The sequence below is a fragment of the Sapajus apella genome, unplaced genomic scaffold, assembly GCF_009761245.1.
Source record: "Sapajus apella isolate SASKATOON/1434 unplaced genomic scaffold, GSC_monkey_1.0 scaffold124, whole genome shotgun sequence".
In the NCBI taxonomy this organism is placed as follows: Eukaryota; Metazoa; Chordata; class Mammalia; order Primates; family Cebidae; genus Sapajus; species Sapajus apella.
Window position 1 is genome coordinate 371,772 of NW_022437064.1, and position 27,566 is coordinate 399,337.

Below are 27,566 nucleotides of genomic sequence, written 5' to 3' on the forward strand. Positions count from 1 at the left end.
TTTTTAAATTACCATGCTGTTTCCAGAGCCATTACTTTATAATGAGTAACTTGGAAGCTTTTACTACATTATTAATAGATATAAATAGAATATTTTTTTAAATTGAAAATGAACTCACCTTGTGTAGTTTCTGAACATCTTCATTTGATACTCCTAGAGATGCCAGACCTATTTCTTTTGAATATTGAGCAAGGAAATACTAGGATCCACAAGTAGTGAAACATGTCCCAAGAGCTCATCACATGTGTCTCTGACGAGAAAAACATCACAAAGAAGCCTTATACAAGAAGCCTTAAACTACCACTGGTGGTAGAACAAAACTTAAAATCCCATATATGACCTTATTACTATAATAAAAATACTTTTAAATCTGAATTTCAGGTCCATCTTATAATCAGCATTTTAAGCTGTATGATACAGTATTTTAATAAAATAATAGCCACTACTATTTTCAAGTGCTTACTATATGCCAAATACATGGTGTTTTATTATGCACATTATGTGTTTTAATCCTCAATACAAAGGATTAAAGTATCTTATTAGTGGAAGAGCCTATCAAGCAGACCACTGCCTATTTTTGTAAATAAACTTTTATTGGAATATAGATACACTAACAAAAAAGATTAAAGGCACCCAATAATAACTTGGTAATGATTGATCTTTTAAGAAAATATATAGGTTACAGAAATCTGGAAATAATTTAAAAACATAAATAAAACTAAATACAGTAATTGCATTTCCTGGTTCCTCCGTGTCATGTTAACTTTAAAAAGAAACAACATATTCAACATGTTATTGCTAATTAGCATCTTTTCAGCCATATTTTCTTTGGTTCTCACAATTGTTATGCATGTTGGCTTCTCCTTCTTTTGATTAATACAGTTTGACATATAATTTCTTTACCTTAGAAACTTTAAATTCCACTCGATAATATCTAATGTGAAATTTTCTGAGGTGTTAGCACACCTATTTGAAATAATTTTATTTGCTGCCATAGTATAGCCCTTTATCATTTTATGTTTGGGCCATAGCAACAGTCTACCAGATATGTGACCTCTAGCCTCCAACTTTAAAACATCCTACACAAAGCTTTAAGAATAGTTTTTCTAAATGAAGTTTGTTTTTTTAAAAGACTTTTTAAAGAATAGTTTTAAGTTTACAGAAGAATAGGGCAGAAAATACAGATTCCCATATATCACCCTCCATAATGCAAACACACACCATTTCTCATATTAACATCCTGCATTAGTGTGGCACATTTGTCACAACTGATGAACCAATATTGCTACACTATTAACTAAAATCCATAGTTAACATTAGGGGTCACTCTTTGTGTTGCATAGTTTTATCAGTTTTGACAACTGCATAATGTCAGATATCCACCATTATAGTAACATACATAATCATTTTATTACCCTACAAATGCCCTGTGCTCCACCTATTTACCCTACCTACTTATACCCCTGCGTAACCAGTGATCTTTTGTCTCCATAGTTTTTTATTCTAAATAAAATTTTTTCTGATATTTAAAACCTCAATCTCTGGAGTAGGGCCAAATGTGTGAATGAAAAAAGCAAATTGTAGAAAGTATGTATAGTATTCTATTTATAAATTTTAAAAATTATATATACACATATATTTGATTATACATAGAAAATTTCTGGAAGGATACCTAGAAAAATAACTTCTGAGGAAAGGAGGAGAGACAGTGGATGAGGCCTTTTACTTTCTATTATTCTGTTTGAATTTCTTCCATATAAGAATATTATAATTTAAAATATTTTAATTATCAACCTAAAAATATCTCTGGATTGAAAACAAAGGATTTTCAAAGCATGAAAGCACTAGAAAGCAAAGGAAAAGTTCTAGAGATTTTAACTGCACAGAAATATTAAAATTCTGTACTCAAAGGCATCATAAAATCTGATCCACCTGCTATTTATCTATGATGTTCTATGATGTTCTTTTTAAATTTTTTTGTTATATATTTTTTTGAGACAGTCTTGCTCTGATGCCCAGGCTGGAGTGCAGTGGCGAAATCTCAGCTCACTGCAGCCTCTGCCTCCGGTTTCAAGCAATTCTTGGTGCCTCAGCCTTCTGATTAGGCACAGCGGCTCATACTTGTAATCATAGCACTTTGGTAGGCTAAGGCAGGATGACTGCTTGAGGCTAGGAGTTTGAAAGCAGCCTGGGAAACGTTGCAAAACCTCACAAAACCTCGTCTCTAAAAAATATTTTAAAAATTAGGTGGGTGTGGTGGCACGCACCTGTAATCCCAGCTAGCAAGGGGGCTGAGGCAGGAGGATTGTTTGAGCCCATGAATTCAAGGCTGCGTGAAGTGAACTATGATTGCTCCAGCCTAGGCAACAGAGTGAGACCCTATATCTTTACAAACTGTGTTGAATGAATAATTGCATTATTAAAATTATTGGTTTATCTCCTATTCTTCTATTGCTATATGTTGTAGAATTTGTTGTGTTTGATGGTGATCATACTTCTCAGGTGTCTAGATATTTTGGTTCATAAGCCATGTTTTCCTAGTGTTATTTACTACTCCTTTTAATAATGAATACAAAGGTAGAGCAAAGTGGCAGACCCTAGTTTTTATCCCTTCCCACAAGTTTAAGGAGTAGAAAGCAAGAGCTCTAAGCATCACAGAACTGATGCCCTATCTCTCTTTGCTACTGTTTCTCTAGTAAGGATCTGCGTTGAAATCCACAATCCAGTAGCAGAAGGCTGTTATAATTTACCAAAACTCTGGCAGCAGGAAGGAGTAGAGGAGTGAATGCCGGATATTCTAGAATATCTGGTCAGCCCCACTTTTTCATTGGCAGCTCACTTTAACAGACCCTTAATTTTATCCTTCAGGAAGCCTGATCTGTTGCTAGTGATTTCTGCAGCAATCAGTAGTTTGGCACTGATTGTCCCAAAGCAATGTGGTGCAAGGCAGGACAGTATTTCATAACTTACTCCTAACACTAACTCTGGTTTCTTCTTAGTTTTTGATCTTATTCCTCAAGCTTTTGCTTCTTTCTTTTTTCTTTCGTTACCCAGGGTTGATTTGAAAGGAGGAAAACAACAGCCTTTACTAGTTTTTCATTTTCCCTGGAACCATATGTAAGAAACTCACTTTAATTATAAAGACATAGATAGGTTAAAAGTAAATAACCGAAGAAAGATCTGCCATGCTAACACTAATAAAAAGAAAGCTGATGTTGCTATATTAATGTTAGACAAAGCAAATTTCAGAAAAAGGAAAACTGTCAGGGCTAGAGTGAAGCATTTCATAAGGATAAAGAGGTAAATTCTCCAAAACGATATAACAATCTTTAACATATATGCACCTAACAGCATTATAATATGTAAGGCAAAAACTGATAGGACCACAAGGAGAAATAGACAAATCCAGTATCACAGAGGCTTCAACACCTCTCTTTCAGTAATTGATCCAGCAGGCAGAAAATCAGTAAAAACTGAACTGTAGGATCATTAATCTACTGGATCTCATTGACATTTATAGAATACTTCATGCAAAAACAGCAGAGTATATATTATCATGAAAAAAGATACACATTTGTCAATATAAAAATAACCTTTGTATGTAAAACACGTTAATGAAATTAGTAGATACACGACAAATTTAGACAAATATTTCCAAGGAGGTTTAACATAAGGGAACTCAGAAATTCACATCAAGGGAACAAGCAATTCAACAGAAAAATGAATGGGCAAATAATATGAATTCAGAGAAGAATAAATCCAAAATGTGAAAAGCTCAGAATCAGGAGAAATCAGGAAAATGCAAATTAAAATAATAAGATGCCAATTAGGTCTAACAGACTGACAAACAATTTTTTTGATTTAACTGACATTTACTGAGTGCCTAACATGGGACAGGCACTGAGCTGAGCACACCTCCTATTTAGTATTCGGAAAATACTGTAAAGTGAACCTTACCGTTTTATTCAGTCGATGAAACAGGCTCATAAAACTCACATAGAGGAAATTGAATTCACTGTATAGGACCTATTTTTCTTTATTTTTGCATAGATTATTCATTCAAATAGTATATGTGTAGAGAGAGAGAGGTTTTGAAGTCTCCCGTGATCTCCTGTTCACCAATTTCTCTGCCAACGCCACCTGTACCATCACTACTTTTATTAGTTTTTTGCGTACCTTCCCAGAGATTTTATAGAAAAACACAAATTTATATTATTTTCCATTTTAAAAATAAAAGTAACAATATATACACTGTCCTATGTATATTACAATATATCTTAGAAGTATTTATGTAAGTCCGTAATGAGATTCCCTATCTTTTAATGGCGGCTTAGTATTCCACTACATGAATGCCAGAATTTATTTTACTAGCCCCTGTGATGGACATAGATGGACATGTGCATTGTTTTCAGTCTTTGGCTTTTAAAAATTATCATTGAATAATAATGTACATAATGTTGTCTCACGTTTAAGATATCTGCTGGATAAATTCACAGAAAAGAGATTGCTAAGTTAACGTGTGTTTATGTGTGTGTGTGATTTTGACAGATATTGCCAAATTTCTCTCCATACACAACATTGTTATTAGAGTATGTTATTCAAACTGTTGGATTGGGGACTGATAAGTGGAAATGTTTATTCTCAGTACAATTTTACTATGCATTTCTCGTCGTAAGTGAGGTGAAACATCTTTTCAGACTGGGAAAAACGTTAAATGACCAACAGCAACTGTGGCTGGTGAGGGGTCTAAGTAAAAAGGTATTGTTAGAGATTGCTGGCATAAATGCGAACTTTTTCAATCTATTTGTAAAACAGTCTGGCAACCTGTGTTAAAATTTTTTAAGCTACAGATATATTTTGTCCTTGCTATACCATTCTTGGGAAAGCTCATCAGTAGGAAAAAAGCAGAATGAATTATGACTCATGAATCCTACAAAATACTATACAGCTATCAAAAGGAATGAATTAAAAGTTGTATGAGTTGTCATTTCCAGATATTGCTAAATGAGAAAAAGATGGAGAAAAGTGTAGGATCTCAATCTGTAAAACAAATAACATCATGAGTACATATAGGTGTTCACATATTTGTGTGTGTACATACTCAGATATTTATATTTGTATATGTGTATATATATATATATATATGAGGGAATGTGAAAAACACATATTACTTGAGATATAGGTTTGCTTACTCTCAGACCAAAATATTAATGACATAAGATGTAAATTTCTTTTCTCATAGTCCAAGGATAATCAGTTCAGGACTAATAGAGCAGCTCTGGATATCAGGTACTCTAGCTACTTGTATTTTGTTAATCTGATTTACTCAATATGTGGCTTCTATTTCATGGTCTAAGACGGTAATTCCAGCTCCTGCCATGATACATTTGAGAAAGGGAAATAGTAAAAGAGTATACCTCTTCTTTCTAAGGGCATATCACGGAAGTTGGGGCCACCATTTCCACTTGTGACCCATGGACCAAAATCTAGTTACATGGTCAGACTTTCAAGAATGTGTTAGGAAATTATAGTCATTATCCATGTAGCAATGTACCCAGCTAACACAGCAGGTTCTAATACTAAAGAAGAGGAGAAAGGACATTGGGAAATACTCATATTCTCTGCCACAACAGAGTAAATTAATAGGTCAGCTAGGTAATGGAAAAGGGACTCTGTTTCCCAAAATTTATCTACTTCTGCATTACACCTGCATTCCCAAACAGTGGCTTGAAATAATAATGATTTATTATTTCCCATCACACTGTGATTTGGCCAGAAAGTTCTGTTAGTCTTCCCTATGTTCATTCATGTGGCACCCTTTACACTGTCTTTCATCCTAGACTTATTCATAACAGTGGTCTCAGTGCAGTGTTCTAAATGGTGAAAAAAGAAGCTGTGAAGCTTCTCTACACCTAGTCTAAGGAGTTGTACAAAGTCCTATCTGTTTCCATTCTATGGTCAAAGCAAGTCACAAAGATAGCTAGATTCAAGGGGCCAGGAAATAAACCCTTTCATGGGAAAAGTGGAAAAGGCACACTGCAAAGATGCATGAACAAAGGAAGCATGATTTATTGAGGGCAAATATTGTAACAATCTAAGAAATTATACATTTTAATATTTTTTTAAATTTTTATTTCAATAGTTTTTGGGGAACAGGTGGGTTTTGGTTACATGGATAAGTCATTTAGTGGTGATTTCTGAGATTCTGGTGCACCTGTCACCCAAGCAATATACACTATACCCAATGTGTAGTGTTTTATCCCTCGCCCTCCTCCCACCCTCCCCCCACCGTATTCCCAAAGTCCATTTTGTCATTCTTACACCTTTGCATCCTCATAGCCTAGCTCCCACTTATAGGTGAGAACATACAATATTTGGTTTTCCATTCCTGAGTTACTTCACTTAGAATAATGGTCTCCAACTCCATCCAAGTTGCCGTGAATACCATTATTTCATTTCTTTTTATGGATGAGTAGTATTACATGGCATAAAAGCTATATATTTATATAGTATATGTATATAAATTTTCATATTTACAAAGAAATATAAGTAAAATTGGTTAAACTCTTGGTGGGCAGATGCAAGTCTGATGGAGTCACTCTTCTGCTTTTTATTGCCTTACAGATTAAAGTCCAAGTTCCTTAGCCTGTACTATTTCTACTGTATTATACTAGCTACCAGAGCACATTGTATAAACATCAGGAAGAAAGAGAAATTGCTTCTGGCTGAAGTGGTTGGGAAAGGCTTCCTGTAAGGTGTGGGATCTGAACTGGAATATTTGAATTGATGGAGAGGGGCAAGGAGGTTAAACCCTAATTCATAATCTTTTAAGAACCACCATTTAAAAAAAATTGAAATATAGCATATATGCAAAAATGAGTGAATTATCACAAAGTAGAAGTATGCCTGTATCCAGCACCTGGAAATAGAAACCTTCTTATGAGAGCTCCCAGTAACTATCCTGTCACTCTTCCCCACATGTAACCACTCTTCTAATTTCTAACCATATATCATTTTTGCCTAGTTTTGAATCTAACATGAATGAAATTATACAATGTGTATTTTCACCATTATATTTCTGAGAATGATCTGTGGTGCTCATAGTTTGTTCATATTCACTTCTATATTCTAGTAAATGGATAAAATGTATTTATCCATTTTATTATTGATATTTTGGTTGGCTGTTTCCACTTCAAAGCTATTTACCAATTATGGTGCATTCTTCTATATGTATCTTGGTGTGGAAGTGAAGACATTTCTTCACTTAGGATTAAAGTTGCTTAGTCATTTATGTATGTTCAAATTTTGTAAAGAATGACAGTGTTCCAAAGTTTATGGAAACTTTACCCAATCCCTGTGCCCCCATCCCTCCTCACTGCCCTGCAACAGTGTGTGACAGTTTGACTTTCTCCACCCTGTCGTCAACATGTGGTACTGTCAAAATTTTTAATTTGGGCATTCTGATGGGAATGTAGTGGTATCTCATTTTGACATTAACCTTTTACCTGATGACCATTGAAGTTGAGCACCATTTTATGCTACTTAACATTTGGAGATCTTTTTGTTTTTGTTTGAGAAAAATGGCCTTCAGAAGACATTTAAAGATCTATTCTGTAATGCTTGTTTAAGTAACTTGACCATATTTCTGTTGGGTTGTCAGTCTTTTTCTTAATGATTTTTAGGAATCATTTATATATTCTGGATATGAGTTCTTGGTCAAATATATGTGTGGCTAGTATCTTTTCTTATATTGTGGTTTGTCTTTTTGTAATGGTGCCTTGACAAAAAGAAGTTCTTAATTTTAATGTAATGTATTTTACTAGTTTTTTGTTTGTTTGTTTTTTGAAACAGGGTCTCACTCTGTCACCCAAGCTGGAATGCAGTAGCACGACCAGCGCTCACTGCAGTCTCGACCTTCTGGGCGCAAGCTATCCTCCTACCTTAGCGTCCCAAGTAGCTGGGACTACAGGTGTGCGCCACCACACCCAGCTATTCTTTTTGTACTTTTTGTAGCAAGAGGGTTTCACCATGTTGCCCAGGGTAGTCTTAAACTCCTGGGCTCAAGCCATCCTCTTGCCTCAGCCTCTCAGAGTGCTGGGATTACATGCATGAGCCACCATACTCAGCCTTCTTATTTTTAATCTGTCCTCTATTTCTTCTTAAGACTCTAAAAATATGGTAATTTGCAACAGAGGTCAGAACAGGAAATGGACCCTCAAGTAAGATTTTGAGATTGGATGGGATACACGCACACACACATAAAATCAATCAGAGGAATAACCTCATTGCTGTAAGGAAAGAGAGACCACAGACTATAGGTAATCCATAGCTTACAGTATTTACGTTTTTTTGTGGTTTTTTTTTTTTGTTTGTTTTGAGACAGGGTCTCATTCTGTTGCGCAGACTGGAGTACAGCAGTGTGACCATAGCTCACTGCAGCCTCAACCTCCTTGGCTCAAGCAATCCTCCTGCCTAAGCTTCCTGAGTAGCTTGGACTACATATGTGCACTACCATACCCAGCCAATTTATATTTATACTTATTTTTTATTTTTATTTTTATTTTTTTTACAATGGAGTTTTGCTCTTGTTGCCCAGGCTGGAGTGCAATGTGTGATATCGGCTCACTGCAACCTCCGCCTCCCAGGTTCAAGCGATTCTCCTGCCTCAGCCTCCTGAGTAGCTGGGATTACAGGTGCCCACCACCACGCCCAGCTAATTTTTGTATTTTTAGTAAAAACAGGGTTTTACCATGTTGGCCAGGCTGATCTTGAACTCCTGACCTCAGGTGACCCACCCGCCTTGGCCTCCCAAAGTGCTAGGATTACAGTTGTGAGCCACTGCACCTGACCTATTTTTATTTTTTGTAGAGACAGAGTCTCACTATATTGCCCAGGCTGGTCTTAAACTCCTGAGCTCCAGAGATCCTCCTGCCTTCGCCTCCCAAAGGGCTGGGATTACAGGAATGAATCACTGTGCCCAGTTGGTTTGGGGTAGTATGATTACCAGTAACAACATGAAATTGAGTGAAGGGGGTGAGGAGTGTATCACCATGGTAACCATAGTAATTATAAAGATTATAGATCCACCTGACTTTTCTTATGGTCGGAAACAGAAAGTACTTAACCCATTTATGCCAGAGGTTGCAATTTTTTGAATTTTGCATGAGTGAAAAATCAGACCTTGGCAATGACCTTGAGCAGTTGGCTATAAATAACTCCCACATGCTTAGTGTTCCAATAATAGAACACTAGGCATAAGTGGGTTAAGGGGCATGGTGGCTCATACCTGTACTCTCCTATTTGGGAGGCTAAGGTGGGAGGATCTCTTGAGGCCAGGAGTTTGAGACCAGCCTGGGCAGCATTGCAAGACCCGATCTCTAAAAATGTTATTTTAATTAGCTAGGCATAGTGGCACATACCTGTTGTCCCAGCAACTCAGGGGGCTGAGGCAGAAGGGTTGCCTAAGCCCAGAATTTTGAGGCTGCAGTAGGCTGTGATCATGCCACTGCACTCCAGCCTGGGTGATAGAGTGGGACCTATCTCTAAGAGAAAGAAAAGAAAAATACATAAGAAAAACATAAAAACTACAATTAAGTCTGTATGTGGTGGCCAGGTGCAGTGGCTCACACCTGTAATCCCAGTACTTTGGGAGGCTGAGGTGGGTGGATCACTTGAGGCCAGGAGTTCAAGTCCAGACTGGCTAACATGGTAAAACCCCATCTAGATGAAAAAATACAAAAATTGGCCGGGTGTGGTGGCACACACCTGTAGTCCCAGCTACTCGGAGGCTACGGCATGAGAATCACTTGAACTTGGGAGGCAGAGGTTGCAGGGAGCCGAGATCGCATCACTGCACTCTAGTCTGGGTGACAGAGACACTATCACAAAAAACAATTATGACAACAAAAAGAAAATGACTCTATGTGGAGCATCAGAACTCCAGTACAGGTCTGAAGGAGTTGATTATCTTTTGTAATCACCAGGCAGATATCGTAGATTTGTAGTATCAATTACATGCTTAATTCTTCCCCTTTCCTATTCTAATATTAGGGCATTGGTGGGGAGAGTGTGGTCCTAAGACATAGGATAGGGATATTTGAGCAGAGGAAAATGAAGCTGAAAACTCTGAACATCAATATTCCCCCTAAACCTCTTTCTGAGGAAACCAGGCTCTTATGCATAGAGGCTTTCAGTGACTGCAGTGGACAAGCTCCTTTACAAGCTGATACATGCTCTCTTCAGAACTTAGCGGCTGGGGCTAGGCATGGTAGCTCATGCCTGTAATCCCAGCCCTTTGGCAGGCTGTGGTGGGAGGAATGCTTGAGTCCAGGAGTTCAAGACCAGCCTAGGCAACACAGCAAGGCTCTATCTCCTAAAAAAAAAATTTTTTTTTTTTTACTAGCCATGAAGGGTGGTATGCGCCTGTAGTCTCAGCTACTCAAGGAGGCTGAGGTGGGAGAATCACTTGAGCTCAGGCATTCCAGGTTGCAATGAGCCATGATCACACCACAGCACTCCAGTCTGAACAACAAAGTAAGATCCTGTCTCCAAAAAAATGTTAATAAAATAAAGAACTTACCCTTACTACCTATTAGTGCCTCCAGTTATAGATCAACATAGCTTAGTCAGAGAGGTATGAGGCGTTCTCTGTAAAGAGAAAGCCTTCATAGGAGAACTAATGGCCTTGCCATTTTAATCAGCGGGATCCTGGACAGCTATATGGGAATACATTTAAAATTAGATCATGGCAAATTTATTGGCATGGGTGCACTTACCTAAGAATCAAGATTTAATATTTTGGCATTAATAATTTGGTAGGATGAGACTTAAATTCAGTAATAGCCTATAAATAAGATGGCCAAAATGCCAGAAATTCCTGGGCATATTGTAGAGCAGAAAAGACAAAGGCTCCCTAACCATTGTTAATTTTCACCATGTCATTAAGGAATGCAATGATGATGGGAGCACCACCATTTCCAAGGAGCTCTGAAGTGGCTTTGTTTTCAAGAGATAATGGTGATGAATACTGTAGTGGAACTGGGTTTACTGATCTTAGTGGGAACATTAGAATCCCAAGGCAGTAGAGGCCACATAATGGCATATAAATATCAGAGACAGGCCAGGTGCGGTGGCTCATGTCAGTAATCCCAGCACTTTGGGAGGCTGAGGCAGGTGGATGACTTGATGCCAGGAGTTTGACACCAGCCTCGCCAACATGGTGAAACCCCATCTCTAGTAAAAATACAAAAATTAGCTGGGTGTGGTAGTGCATACCTGTGGTCTCAGCTACTCACGAGGCTGAGGCAAGAGAATGGCTTGAACTTGGGAGGTGGAGGTTACAGTGGGCCAAGATCCCATCACTGCACTCCAGCTTGGGCAACAGAGCGAAACTCTATCTCAAAATAACTAAAAATATAAGTAAATACATATCAGAGACAAAATGGCCACAATTAGCAAAATAAGCCAAATTCTTTTTGTTTTTCAGACACGGTCTCACTCTGTCACCCAGGTTGGAATGCAATGGCGTGATCTCAGCTCACTATAGCCTCTGCCTCCCGAGTAGCTGGGACTATAGGCCTCCACCACCATGCTGAGCTAGTTTTTATATTTTTGGTAGAGATGGGGTTTCGCCATGTTGGCCGGGCTGGCTAGAATTGTTTTTTTGTTTTGTTTTTTTGAGAGGTAGTCTCACTCTGTCGCCCAGACTGGAGTGCAGTGGTGTGATTCAGCTCACTGCAACCTCTACCTCTTAGGTTCAAGCGATTCTTCTGCCTCTGATTCCTGAGTAGCTGTGATTACAGGTGCCTGCCACGGCACCTGTCTAATTTTAACAGTTTTAGTAGAGATGGGGTTTCACCATGTTGGCCAGGCTGTTCTTGAACTCCGGACCTCATGATCCACCTGCCTTGGCCTCCCAAAGTGCTGGGATTACAGGCATGAGCCACCACACCCTGTTGGCCAGATTTCATAAGGCACTGTTTCTAAACTTGTACTAATACTAGAAACCCAAAACTATAAATTCTACCTTGGACAAGTGGTCAAAATAGGGGACCTAAGCAAGTCAAGTGATAGAATCTTGGCCTGATTGTGGCTAACAGTGCATCCAGAGTGGCCCATACTGTGGTTGCTTCTCCAGTCCCACGTGTTGTAGTAACAGATATATTTTAATAACAAACTTTATTTTGGTTCCTGATCCATGGAGTACCATCATTGTGGAAAGAGCTACACAGCAGCTTAGGTCTGCTTTCTGCCACTCCTTATTAACATAGTAAAGGAAAAGCAGTACCATATCCCTGAGGAAATTGTAGAGATTGGCCAGGCACAGTAGCTCATGCCTGTAACCCCAGCACTTTGGGAGGCCAAGGCAGGAGGATTGCTTGACCCCAGGAGTTTGAGACCAGCCTAGATAAGAGAGCAAAACTCCATTTCTACAAAATATAAAAAAGCAAAAGAAATTACAGAGATTAGTGCCACCATGCTGCCAAGGTGATTCATACCACATTCCCATTTAAATTTCCTGTGGCCACCAGATTCATCATAGGGAATGACAGTTCTAGGTGTGGTATCTTCTTTGGAAGAAATTAATATACATGTTGACATGATACTGATCTGATATTGATCTGGAAATGTCCCCCACCCCCATTCTACTCATAAGGAGGATCAGAAACAAACTGCATTGAAATATTTACATAGGAGGGACAACAGTAAGTCCTTACTGTCTTGTCTCAGGCTACATCAACTCTGCTGTTCTCTATATGGTATGAAGGGACCTTGATGATCTTGTGATTCCATAGAACATCATACTGATCCATTATAGTAATGAAATTATATTAAATAAAACTGATGAGCAGAAGTAGGCAGCATTCTACATGTTTTGGTAAGAAAGGTGCAAGATGAACCTTGAAAAACTTCCAGGACTTGCCACAGGTTTCTAGGGGTCCAATGGCCAGAGATGTGTTAGGATATCCACAAGATCCATACTTTTTTCTCTTCCATTAACTGGTCAGAGGGAACTCCTTATGATGACAGTTTATGTGCATTGAGGGAGAAGTGTTGAAGGAATAGAGGCAGGTACTATAGGAGTCTAGTCACCTGCTCATTCATGGTTCCAGTCCCATATGTAGTGCACTGTTCCTGTGCTCATTCAGTTGTACAATTTGGTGAGTCAAATAACACCAATTCATGATGCGCAGTTTGATTCACACAGTCACTTGATGTCCCATGATCAGGTGTTACATCTCTTCCAGGTACCAGCACAAATCAACAGGTGCTTTTCAAAGGAAAAAAAAAAGAAACAAAACCACGGTTAAGGAAAATACAGCCTTACTCCAAAACCTTAAGGGTCTATGTTGTAATTCTTGCACTGAAACTTGCCAGAGGCTTCATATAACATCTCTCTTACATTAACTTCCAATACCATTGGGTCTACAGAATCATAAAGCCTAAGTCTGGGCCCCACCCCACTCGTAACTGGATTATTTTTTGAGACACAGTCTTGCTCTGTCACCCAGGCTGGAGTGCAGTGACAAGATCTTGGCTCACTGCAACCTCTGCCTCCCAGGTTCAAGGGATCCTCCTGTCTCAGCCAATTAGCTGGGATTACAGGTGTGCACCACTACACCTGGCTAATTTTTGTATTTTTAGTACAGATGGGGTTTCACCATGTTGGCCAGGCTGGTCTTGAACTTCGGACCTCAGGTTATCTGCCTGCCTCAGCCTCCCAAAATGCTGGGATTACAGGTGTGAGCCACTGTGCCTGGCCAAAACTGGTAGTCTTATAGTTACAGTTAAGCATCTAAGAACAGCTTACCCAATTGTACTATGTTTTGCCTCCAAATCTAAAGACGCCTGCCACATATTTTGCCTTTTTCTTTGTTGTGATAGTGGAAAGTACAACTTTTCACTAACAAGTGCCTTTAAACGGGTGTTCGTTTATTTTGGTCTAGCTTTTATACTTGTTCACAGCAGAAGTATGGTCAAAACCACTTAGTTCTTAATTATCAGAAGTGAAACTCTAAAAGATTTTTTTTTTTTAAGACAGACTTTCTGTCATGAAGGCTGAAGTGCAATGGCCTGATCACAGCTCACTGAAGCTTTGAACTCCTGGCCTCAACTGATTCTCCCGCCTCAGCCTCTTTGAGTAACTGAGATTACAGGCATGCACCACCATGCTTGACATTTTTATTTATTTATTTATTTTTGGGGTAGAAACAGGGTCTCACTATGTTGCTCAGGCTGGTCTCAAACTCCCGGTCTTAAGTGATCCTCCTGCTTTGGCATCCCAAAACACCAGGATTACAGGCATAAGGCACCTCACCCAGCCAAGGGGACTTTTTTTTTTACTATCAAAAACTTTACTAGAAGTTCTGTATCCTCTCTCAAAACACACAGGGTAGCTGTTGTACATATATGTAGTCTATAGCTAATGCTTGGTGCATAAATACCTAGGTCTATGGCAATAACAGTTATTTAAAGACTTGAAACTCAAGGTTAACACTGCTAAAAGCAAAGGCATACTCTTAGAAAAGTAAAAGTATGTTCAAAAGAATATGAGGATCACAGTTAAATAGAGATTTCACGTGTAAAAGCAGAGATAAAATTTTTATCCTATATACAATAGGAAACCATTGAAAAGTTCTTTATTGTGCTACATTATAATGAAAGCTGTGTTTAATTTTTTTTTTTTTTTTTTTTTTTTTGAGATGGAGTCTCGCTCTGTTGCCCAGGCTGGAGTACACTGGCATGATCTTGGCTCAATGCAACCTCAACCTCTCGAGTTCAAGCAATTCTGCCTCAGCTTCCTGAGTAGCTGGGATTACAGGTGGGCACAACCATGCCCAGCTAATTTTTGTATTTTTAGTAGAGACGGAGTTTCACCATATTGGTAAGGCTGGTCTTGAACTCCTGACCTCATGATCTGCCCACCTCGGCCTCCCAAAGTGCTGAGATTACAGCGGTGAGCCACCACGCCCAGCCAACTGTGTAATTTAATGGTGATGTGCAAGATAGTCTGGAGAAGGAAAAGCAGAGGCAGAGAAGCCCACTGTGAATGTACAGTAATGGACCAAATATGAGTTAAGAGGCATCATAGTGTAATGAAAAGAATGTTGACATTAGAATTACAGGACTGCTAGTAATGACTGATCCTGTCACCTTGGGCAAGTCATTTAACCTGTCTGATTCTGCATCCTTATTTATATGTCACTCACCTTGTAGGCCCTCAATAAATACTTGAGTGATGAAATGTTAATCACTTCTGCTTAACTCACAGTGATTATGTAATGATGGAAATCTTTTAAAATGTATAAACTGTTATAAAATGTAAGATGTAATATGCACTGAAGGCCTAAATAAGTAGAAATGGACACTGATAAGGGAAGGATGAAAGACAAAGACGACTCTAATATACTGATTCTTAGTCTTGGTGACTGGAAAAATACATTCACATAAGTAGACTGGCTAGGAGAGGAACAGAGTAGAAATTAACACAGGGTTAGGGAAAAAACAGTGATTTATTTAAATTATCAGGATGTTCAGCAGTAACTAAAAACTGAACAACTAAGTTATTGTTAATATATATATAATAGTTTTCTGTTTTATATATTACTTTCATATATTCTTAGGTATTTTTCATATGAGAATATTCTAGCTCCTCCATAAAACTTTATGTTCTTAGAGAAAAAGATTATCTCCTGGGGAATTTGTATTCCTTCCTCATTTAAAAATAAACCACCTGTGTCTGCTACAAAGTTCCATTTGTTCCATCCAATTTATTGGTAAACAAATTACATAGGGTATTGACTGGTTTAAAGATTATTTGTTAGGTTCTTCAATCTTTTCAGTTTAATACTAAATTGCTACACTTTTTTTTTTAATTTTTTTTATTTTTTATGATGGAGTCTTGTTCTGTCACCCAGGCTGGAGTGCAGTGGCACCATCTTAGCTCACTGCAGCAACCTCTGCCTCCTGGGTTCAAGCAATCCTCCTGCCTCAGCCTCCGGAGTAGCTGGGACTATAGGTGGCTACCACCTTGCCCAGCTAGTTTTTGTACCAAACTGCTATACTTTTTGAAAAATTGATACATGATGGTTTACATATTTAGGAGGTATATGGGATATTTTATTACATGCATAGAGTATGTACTGATCAAGTCAGGGTATCTGGGGTATCTATCACCTCAAATATTTCTAAGTGCCGGGAACATTTCAAGTCTTCTCTCCTAGCTATTTTGAAATATATAAAAATCATTCACTGTAACTATAGTAGTTACCCTAGTCTACTATTAAACATTCCTTTGTTTCATATCTCACTGTATATTTGTACCCATTCACCAACCTTTCTTCACCCCCCCCTCCAACCCAGACACCTTTCCCAGCTTCTGGTAACCATCATTCCACTCTCTGCCTCCATGAGATCAACATGTTTAGTTTCCACATACGAGTGAGAGAACATGGGATACTTGTCATTCTGTGCCTGGCTTATTTCACTTAACACAATAGCCTCCAGTTCCTTCCACATTTCTGCAGAGGAAATAATTTCACCCTTTTTTGTGGCTGGATAGTATTCATTGTGTATATGTACCACATTTGCTTTATCCATCCGTTGATGGACACAGGTTGAGTATTTTCTTTGCTGTTGTGAACACTGTTCAGTGTGGCACTGAACATGCAAATGAAGGTATCCCTTTGATATACTGATTTATTTTCCTTAGAATAAATACCCAATAGTGGAATTGACAGATAATATGGCAGTTCTTTTAGTTTTTTTGAGAAATACTATGTTTCTATAGTGGCTGTATTAATTTACATTCCCACTGACAGTGTAAAAGAATTTCTTCTGCCAGGTGCAGTGGCTCATGCCTGTAATCCCAGCACTTTGGGAGGCTGAGGTGGGCGGATCACAAGGTCAGGAGTTCGAGACCAGCCTGGCCAATATGGTGAAACTCCATCTCTACTAAAAATATAAAGAAATTAGTTGGGCGTGGTGGCGCATGCCTGTAATCCCAGCTACTCGGGAGGCTTAGGTAGGACAATTGCTGGAACCCAACAGGTGGAGGTTGCAGTGAGCCAAGATCACACCACTGCACACCAGCCTGGGCAACACAGTGAGACTCTGTCTCAAAAAAAAAAAAAAAAGAAAAAAAAAAGGAGAGAATTTCTTCTGCATCCTTACCAGCATCTGTTATTTTCTGTCCTTTTAGTAATAACCCCTCTGTCACAGGTGATACCTTATTGTGGTTTTCATTTGCATTTCCCTGATGATTAGTGATATTGAACATTTTTTCATATATTTATTGGGCATTTGTGTCTTCTGAGAAATGTCTATTCACATCCTTTGCCCACTTTTAATGGGCTTATTTGCTTTTTGCTGTTGAGTTGTTTAAGTTTCTTGTACATTCTCAACTTTGGTTCCTTGTTGGATTAATAGTTTGTAAACATTTTCTCCCATACAACAGGTTATGTCTTCACTCTGCTATTTCCTTTGCTATGCTTTTCAGTTTAATATAGTCCAATCTAGCTATTTTTGTCTTTGCTGTTTGTGCTTTCGCGGTCTTAGCCATAAACTCTTTGCTTAGACCCGATGTCCTGAAGTGGTTTTCCTGAAAATTCTAGTAGTTTTATAGCTTTAGATCTTATATTTATGTCTGAACCGTTATTTATGTGCATCACTCTAAATAGTTTTTACTACTAGTACCTTATAAAGCATAAGCAAATGCCTCATTCAAAGTCATATGAGGCTGGGTATGGTGGCTCACCTTGTAATCTCAGCACTTTGGGAGGCCAAGGAGGGCAAACTGCTCGATTCCCAGAGTTCAAGACAAGCCTGGACAACGTGGCAAAACCCGTTTCTACAAAAGATTTAAAAACTAGCTAAGTGTGGTGACATGTGCCTATAGTCCCAGCTCCTTGGTGGAGTGGCTGAGATGGGAGGATCACTTGAGTCTGGGCAGTTGAGGCTGCACTGAGCCATGTTAGGGCCAATGCACTACAGCCTAGGTGACATAGTGAGACTCTGCCTCAAAAAGAAGAAAGTAATATGTTTTCTTTCTTTTACATTTTAAACATATATGCCTTTCACTTAGACCCTAGAGTGTAAGATAATTTCTATTCCATTTGAAATCCTTAATTTCTCCTAGGTTTTCTTCTTTTTTTTTTTTTTTTGAGATGGAGTCTTGCTCTGTAGCCAGGTTGCAGTGCAGTGGTGCGATCTTGGCTCACTGCAACCTCTGCCTCCTGGGTTCAAGTGATTCTCCTGCCTCAGCCTTCCGATTAGCTGGGACTACAGGTGTGTGCCACCACACCCAGCTAATTTTTGTATTTTTAGTAGAGATGGGGTTTCACCATGTTGACCAGGATGGTCTCGATCTCTTGACCTCGTGATCCACCCACCTTGGCCTCCCAAAGTGCTGGCAGTACAGATGTGAGCCACCTGTCCAACCAGTTTCTCCTAGATTTTTTTTTGGGCGGGGGGAGGGCAGAGTCTCACTCTGTCACCCAGGTGGAGTGCAATGGCAAGATCTTGGCTCACTGCAACCTTCACCTCCCGGGTACAAGCAGCTCTCCTGCCTCAGCCTCCTGAGTAGCTGGGATTACAGGCGCATGCCACAATGCCCGGCTAATTTTTTGTATTTTTTAGTAGAGACGGGGTTTCACTCTGTTGGTCAGGCTGGTCTCGAATTCCTGGCCTTGTGATCTGCCTGCCTGGGCCTCCCAAAGTGCTGGGATTACAGGCGTGAGCCACCGTGCCTGGCCTAGTTTTTAAAAAATTAAATTGTGACAGCCATTCAACCTTAGCAGTAGATTTAACTTTTAGAGTAAGAATTTCACTTCCTCCCTCCCTGTAAGTTTATTTGGTTTTCTCTGGACTGCTACAGTATTTTACTGAATCTGTCTGGGAACTTAAATTACTAACAACATCCAGAAGCTTCAGTAACTCTGGACAAAAAAAGCTTCACACATTAAAAAGCTGATTTGGGGGTTATAAGAAACTCCCCTCTTGTATCATCTTTTGCTCCCTCACATGAACAGAATTTTGGTTAGATAGAGCTATTTGTCTTTCCTTTTTTTTTCTGCTCAGCACAGTTTGTTTTCCTAGTGCATATGAAAGTTATGTTTATACTATATTAAGTGGGCAATAGCATTATGTCTAAAATGACTGTACATATTTTTTTTATGAGATAGAGTCTTGCTCTGTCACCAGTTTGGAGTGCAGATCTCACCAGAGATCATGGCTCACAGCAACCTCAGCCTCCCAGGTTCCAGTAATCCTCCCACCTCAGACTTCCAAATAGCTGGGACTATAGCTATTTTAGAAAATTTTAGAAAAATTTTTTGTAGAGACAGAATCACAGTGTTGCCTAAGCTTATCTCAAACTCCTGGGCCCACGTGATCCTCCTGCCTCTGTCTTCCATAATGCTGGGATTACATGCATGAGCCATTGCACCTGGCCTGTACATATTTAAATAAAAAAATACTTTATTGCTAAAACATACTAACAAAGTGAGCACATGATGTTGGAAAAATAGCACTACAAATTTGCACAATATGGGCTGCTACGAACTTTCAATTTGTAAAAAATACCATATCAATGAAGTTCAATAAAATGAGGTATGTCTGTAATACCATAACTAGGAAGTGAGTTTTGAGTGTTTACTTTTGAGCTTTATATAACAGATTTTAATATAATTATCATGTCTATTATTAGTTTTTAATAATGGCTGTGTTTAACAATCAGCCTGAAATATTCCTAAAATTTTTTAACTGACCCTTGTAAGCTGTTACAGGCGAGTTCTATCACACTACTGTCTATACTCTTAATTGTGGAAGTGACTTAGGGACTAGTCAGTATGAGTTGAGGTGGTTCTGCTATCTAATATTTTAAAAAATAGATATAGTGTGACTTCTCCTTTAGAATCTGTCTAGCAGGTTTCACCCAAAAACTCACAATAAAAAAAAAATTGACCTAATACTCAGATTTATATAGTCAAACCTTAAATTTTGCTATCTCACAAAGTCTGTCATGCTTTTTCATATTGCTTCAGCTATATGTTACCTTGTTATGATTTTATTAGTTAAAAAATTTAAGGCCACTCTAATATGTGTCACCTGTAAATACTGACAAAAAATACAATAAACAATGGGGAGAAATACAGATAGACATTTCAGCAAAGAAGGTATGTGGATGACAAGCACATGAAAAGATGCTCAATATCATTAGTCACTAGGAGAATGCAAATTAAAATGATGATGAAATACCACTACACACCTATTACAATGGCTAAAATTGAAAAGATTAACCCTAAGAAGTCAGGAGAAATTGGAACACTCATACATAGCTGATGGGACCGTAAAAATGCAAACTAATCCACAGTGACAGAAAACAGATCAGAGGTTTCCTATGGATAAGAAGAGAGAGGGGTGGGGGAAAAACAGGAGAAAGGATTTATAAAAGAGCACAAGGAAACTTGTAGTGAAGTTCATTATCTTGATTTTGGTGAGTTTCATGAGTATATACATATGTCAGCTTATCAAACTATTTAGGTATGTATAACTTATCGTATGTCAATTGTATTTCAATAAAGCTGCTAAAAAATCAATGTACCTGTGGTCTGACTGGTGAAGATGAAGAGAGGTAACTGCTTTATGCTAGACAACACAGACCCATTCTTTCAGGGTTAGACTGAAATAGGTTCTTTGCGCAGCCAACAAGCACCTGTCTGGCTTACACTGAGATGTCAGGCAACTAAAATTCTGTTTTTAGTACATGTATGCTGGTAAACCAGATTTTCTTCCTCTGAGTGCCTGTCTTTATATGTCCCTGATATATTTCATATTATAGTCAATCTCCAGTATTCCTGAGGGATTGTTTCCAGAACCACCCTCAGATACCAAAATCTATGGATGCTCAAATCCATGATATAAAATGCCATATTTGCAAATAACTTACTCACATCTTCCTTAGATTGCTTATAATACTTAGTACAATATAAACACTGTAAATATACTGTATTTTTTTAATAAGAAGAAAGTATAGATGTTCAGAAAATATGCAATTAAAAATATGTATTTTTGATCCGTGGTTGGTTGAATCCATGAATATGGAACTCACAGATCTAGAGGGCTATTTGTTTTACACATTACTGTTACTCAGAATGAGGCTTCCTCATTATAATTTGTTTAGACTGTTGGTTCTGCAGACTGTGATAAGTGAACACTAAGGATACCCACAGAACCATTAGGGTATCCTGAGGGAGTGGGGATTGGAGATGGATGGAAAGGGAGAAAGAATCTGAGTGGGCAAGTAAAAAAATTAGCTGGGCCTGGTGGTGTATGTCTGTAGTCCCAGCTACTCAGGAGGCTGAGGATGGAGGATTGCTTAATCCCTGGAGTCAGAGGCTTCAGTGAGCCAAGATGGTGCCACTGCATTCCAACCTGGGTAATGGAGAGACCCTGTCTCAAAACACAAAGACAAGACAAAAAAAATAGTTGAATCTTTTTTTTTTTTTTTTGGAGACATGGTCTTGCTCTGTCATCCAGGCTGGTAGGCAATGGCCTGATCACAGCTCACTGCAGCCTTGACCTCTTGGGCTCAAGTGATCCTACCACCCCAGCCTCCCTTGTATCTGGGACTACTGTCCCACCACCATGCCATGCTAATTTTTTATTTTCTGTACAGACAGAGTTTTACCATGTTGCCCAAGATGGTCTCTGACTCCTGGATTTAAACATGGCCTCCCAAAATGCTGGAATTACAGCTGTGCACCACCACAGCCGGCCCTCAATCTTGTGACTTTGTCTATTGGATCTAATTAGTTAGGTAGGGATTGGGAGCTGAAGTAGTGGTAGGAGAGAAGCCAGGATCAAATACCTTTTACCCATGGTTTCCCTGCTAGCTGCCTGCTTATAATCATACATAAATACATCTTAGGCAGATAGAACAGAAATAGACAATAAATTCTTTTTTCTGGCCACATGAAAGCCAAATGATATCAGTCAAAGAATGAACAAAGGTCTCCCAAAGTTTCTAGTAAATTGGTAAGGAACTGAGACATGAATCACAGCAGTTAGTACAGACGTGGCCAAATTTAAAATAAATGAAATTGGCAGTTATCTTACATTTGTATTTCAAGAGATTTAATTTGCAAAAAACAAAACATGCAACACATTTCCACTGTTATGTAAACTTTAGTTTCATAGTTCTTTAAGAGCTAAAAACATAAGTTCATACTATTATGTTTCAAGTTATTTTATTATAATATCACATTTTATTGTCTTCTTTCTATAATTTTTTTTTTTGAAACAGGGTCTCACTCTGTCACTTAGGCTAGAGTGCAATAGTGTGATCATGGCTCACTGCAGCCTTGACCTTCTAGGCTCAAGGGATCCTCCCACCTCAGCTTCCAGAGTAGCTGGGACCACAGGCATGTGCTACTATGTCTTAACTTTTTTGTAGAGACAGTTTCATCATGTTGCACAGGCTGGTCTCAAACTCTTGGACTCAAGTGATCTTCCCGCCTTGGCCTCCCAAAGTGCCAGAATTATAGGCATAAGCCACAGTGCCTGGCTTGATTTTAGTGTGACATTCTAATAAAAGTAACTGGAGGGAGAATCCCCCTCAAAAAAAATTTTTTTTGAAACAGATTCTCGTTCTGTCACCAGACTGAAGTGCAGTGGTGCAATCTTGGCTCACTGCAACCTCCGACTCCAGGTTTAAGGGATTCTTCTGCCTCAGTCTCCTGAGTAGTTGGGATTACAGGCACATGCCATCACACCCAGCTAATTTAAAGCTTGACCCAATAAATAAACTAAATTAACCTCCTATACTGAGAATTCCCCCCAAAATATTTTTTAGGCATGCTCAATCCAGTAAATAAACTAAATTTACTTCCTGTACTATCTCTTATTAGTGCAACTATTTCAGATCTTTCTCACATTTCTTCTGGATTACTTAATTAGCATCCTGTTTTTCTTGCCTCTAGTCTCCATCCCAATACATACTTTGGGCACATGCTTCAACACTGCTATCACATTTTCTTTTTGCCATCAAAATCTGATCAAGCCATTTTGGTTAAATTCGATTCTCCCATCTCATCCCGTCCCGTCCCGTCCCCTTCAGCATAAAATGCCCTCAGTATCTCCAGTCATGTCTTTAAAATCTATCCTGTCTCCTCATATTTCCGTCTTCTCATTCTCTCCTTGCTGCCCTGTCCCTTCCACTTCAATCTCCCAATACTGCAGCCAGTGTTTATAGTCTCAAAAACTTATCAAGTTATCTCTGAGACATTGCATGCTGTTCCCTCGGCTTAGGAGCCTCCCTTACTATTGTTTTTCCAACTTTGCCTTGCTCCCTTTTTTCCATTTGTTTTAATACAACTCTCTTCCTCAGAGAAACTTTCCCTGACCACCCCCAGCTGAGTTCAGGACATTAATAGTGCTCTTTGCACACTTTTATGTCACTGAACCCACTCCACGATGTCTGATACATACTGGTCTCCTCAAAAGACTTTCCTACGATGATATCTGTCTTGTTGTATAGGTGACATCTCTGTCTTTGTTTATGTATCTTCAGTGCCTAGCACATAATAGTGGTTCGATATTTTTTAAATAGAAAAATCGGAGTGATTCTAACAACAGATCTCTACTACATTAACATTCTTTGTCCTAAGCTTGAAAGACTCCCACTTGCCTATTCAGACCTAAGCATCACTGACTGACAAACTTGAATCGCACGCAGTCTCTTTATCATGCCTCATCCTACACCAACAGCAATCTTAAAAAGATTATTATCTTTTTTTTTTTTTAACCTGTGTTTGTAAGTAAACAAGCTTTTTGAAAGAATGCACTGTTCTGGTCGTTTCATATAGATGGAATCAAACAATATGTGGCCTTTTGCATCTGGCTTCTTTCACTTGACAATGTTTTAAGGCTTCAAGATACATTTTGTAACATGTATTAGTAATTTGTTCCTTCTTATTATAATAAGAGTATTCCACTATACAAATATAGCACATCTTCTTTATTCATTCATCAGCTGATTGACATTTGAGTTGTTTCTACTTTTTAGCTCTTATGAATAACCCTACTCTGAACATTTGTGTGTTAAGTTTGTATGTAGAAAAATATCCTATTTTTATCTCAAAGATTTGTGCATGGTTCATTACATGCCAAAAGCCTTATTAATTTAAGGCCAAAATGATGTTTTTAGCATGAAATAAAGTACAGTTTCTTAAACCATATTAATTTGACCTAACGAGATTCTGAATTGATAAGTATAGAAATTAATTTGACTTTTTGTGCAAGCAATGTAAAGTAACATTTGGTTGACATGGGCTCCAAAGTACTTGTTCCAGGCAGAATATGTAAATGAGCATTCTGAATATAGAAACTGGACCATAACATTTACAATTTAATTAAACTAATAAAATGGTATACACTGTACTAGAGCCAGTGTCTTTGGAAAGTTATAATATCCTGTAACAAAGTTACAAAGATATACAAAAACATAGATACAATATTAACATAAGTATATATATATATATATATATAATCTATGTTAATTATGTTTATTCATCAGTACATTCTAAGTAACCCTTTACTCAAGTTATTATAATAATGTGGCCTCACTGATGAATTCACATATTAAGACCCTGTTAAACCACCATTCTTCACATTAGTAGATTAAATGCCCATTTACTAGTAATTTTTTCCAAGACAGGGTCTTGCTCGGTCATCCAGGCTTGAGTGTAGTGTCACAATCACAGCTTACTGCAGCCTCAACCTCCCAGGCTCAGGCAATCCTCCCACCTCAGCCTCCCAAGTAAATGAGAACATAGGTGTGTACCACCATGCTCCGCTAATATTTTTTATTTTTGTAGAGATGGGGTCATCCTGTGCTGTCCAGGCTGGTCTCAAACACCTGGGCTCAAGTGATCCTCCCATGTTGGCCTCCCAAAGTGCTAGGATTACACCAGCCCAGCCTAATTGTTTTTTTATCATTTTCAGGACTTCAAAATAATATTTATTAAGGGATTATTTTTAATCATATTGTCAACATTTTTGTACATTTATTAATTTCTAAATGTAAATTTTTCTCTCAGTATTTACAGCCAGAATCTTTTTTCTTTTTAGTATATCTCCAATTGCAATATAAAAAACATGATTATTTTCCTTTCTTGTTTCAAATGAGAACATTTCTACCATTGTAATTCAAGTAAAATGAGTATGTTTTAACTTTATTTGCAACTGTACAGTGGGCTCTCTGTAACAATGGGTATATGAATAATGTTTAAAAATTTGACTTACGCTTGGCCTGCTTTATCCAAAGGCATCAAAATGCCTCTAGGCTATGTGCCTTTTGATTTTAACCATGGCAAAATATGAGGAGAAATGTAAGTCCACTAATACAAATACAAACAAGTATAAGCAGAAAGCCTAATCAACTAAGGAATTAAGTGCCTAACACAAATGAATTTGTGATTACATAATCACTTGCCTTTATAAGCATGGATAATCTAGAACTCCATATATATTAGGATTTTTTTTGGGGGGGTGGACAGGGTCTCACTCTGTCGCCCAGACTCGGGTTCAATGGTCTGATCTTGGCTCACCACAAACTCCACCTCCCAGACTCCGAAACAGCTGGGATTACAGGGGCCGGCCACCACGGCCAGCTAATTTTTGTATTTTTAGTACAGATGGGGTTTCCCTATGTTGGCCAGGCTGGTCTCAGACTCCTGACCTCAAATGATCCACCTGCCTGGGCCTCCCAAACTGCTGGGATTACAGGCATGAGCCACGGTGCCTGGCCACTATTACTATACATTTGTTTCACACTATGGCCAGTTAATGTCTGACTGGTTACTTTAGTAACTTACATTTATAGAGCATTGTAGGGTCTACAGTGTCCTTTCACATACATTATGACACTTAAACTACACAATCACCCTATGAGAAAGAAGTTATTATTACTTACTTTAGCAGTGAAGAAATGGAGTCAAGATAATTAAACAGGCCAAGAGCAAACAAATGGGAAGCAATTACAAACCCGGGTTCCTCCCTCCACCTTCATGCCTAATCTTCTGTGCTTCTACTATATTTGGCTAGCTAGGAGAAAGAACACAGATTATTCAAGGAGGAGGGAGGGGCCAGAGGTGTTTACGAGGTGAGCCTTACGAACAGTTAGGCCATGAGGTGAGAACTTCAGTGCTTTGCTACTCTCCGGGTGGTTCAGACTAGCAAAATGTCTATCACCTGGGAGTTAGTTAGAAATGTAGGATCTCAGGCTTCAGCATCTGCCCTACCAAATAAAAGTCGCATTTTCAACAAAACCCCAGGTGGTTCCTATAGACAATAGTTTGAGAAGCACTGCTTCCCTAATTGCTCTAGTGACACTACATGGTCACTTGAACAGTATACATTAGACCACTTATATTCATCATTGTTGATCTGTTTTTATTAGGTAAAACTTCCTCCAAGTTTTCAAATTAAATGTATTGTTAAAACAAGTTTATTTTTTCCACGTAATTGAAGATCTCCACTTCAGTAACTGGGGTCATTAAGTAATGTTAGAAAACCTTAAGCGGCTCAGTGGTTACCCACCCAAAATTAAGATCTTTCTTTTACCTAAACAATACACTACAGAGCGTAACTGCCCTCTCAGTACTTTAAACCCTTGACTAAAACAGGCCAATCCCATTTATGTAAACTCCACTTCCCAACTTGGATCTTTCAGGAAGTACCGTACGTATGGTTTTTCTGACTCTAAACTCTACCTAATTTCTTAATTAGTCTCGCTACTTTCTGGCTCAGTAACTGAAACATAGCAACAGAAGTTAAAGGTATTGAGAAGTTAAGCTTGTTTCCACTTCTACAGTTGGCGGATGGCAGCGACTGATTACGGAGACGCGTGACCACCACCCTGCCCCTAACCCTCTCTGTCCTAGCCCCATCGACTCAGTTGAGCTTGACTCGGGCTGCTCTAACTCTGGGAACTGGCCTATGGGCCTGCTCTTCTCAGTGTTGCTCCTTTAGGGTCAGACATGCACTAGACTTCAGCACGTGGGAGCGCTGATGAGCCGCCAACCTGAGTCTATTTAAAACTACTGTTCCCATCTTGAGGGGAGCCTCCTCCCACAGCATAACAAGCCCAGGAGGGCAGGCAAATAAATACTGCTCACCTGCTCCACCGGAAATCTCAAAATCCCGGCTCAACATCGACTAAAGGTATCTGGTAATTAATCCATGACACCTCCCACCGCATACTCCTGATTGGGCGCATGAGAGAGGGCTGTGTCGGCGCGCGCTCTTACCAGTCCGGGGAATTCCATTTCCTCTTCCAACCACCGGCTTAAACATTCAGGGGCGGTGCTTTCCTGGCAGTAGCCCGCCCCAGTTCGAGCCGGTGCCTCACTGCGTCTCGCGAGAATTTGTGGATTTTGGGGGCGGGACCCCGAGAGGAAGAGCGCCCAAAACTGCTCTTAAGTCATTGCAGAGCTACCGCTTCGGTTAGCCAGCTACGAAGTTCTCGCGAGAGTCGTCGCCTCAATACCAAGTGAGGAAACTGGGAG

The 27,566-nt window shown here is 38.9% G+C and overlaps 1 protein-coding gene and 1 long non-coding RNA gene across 3 annotated transcripts in view; one reads left to right on the forward strand and one right to left on the reverse strand.

The window, feature by feature from the left end:
• Window positions 1-27,358, reverse strand: LOC116538984. Its single transcript, XR_004263874.1, has 3 exons — window positions 27,177-27,358; window positions 12,690-13,270; window positions 1-250 (listed from the first exon to the last, which is right to left on the reverse strand). It is a non-coding gene; the product is annotated as an uncharacterized LOC116538984 (long non-coding RNA).
• The window catches only part of UBE2D3 (ubiquitin conjugating enzyme E2 D3), a 33,027-nt gene continuing 32,795 nt past the window's right edge, over window positions 27,335-27,566 (forward strand). Inside the window, exon 1 of one of the 2 annotated variants that reach the window (XM_032261600.1) lies at window positions 27,335-27,550. The gene's annotated coding sequence lies outside the window, so the exon portion shown is untranslated. The remainder of the gene's footprint in view (window positions 27,551-27,566) is intronic. The other variant, XM_032261597.1, reaches the window with a different exon arrangement.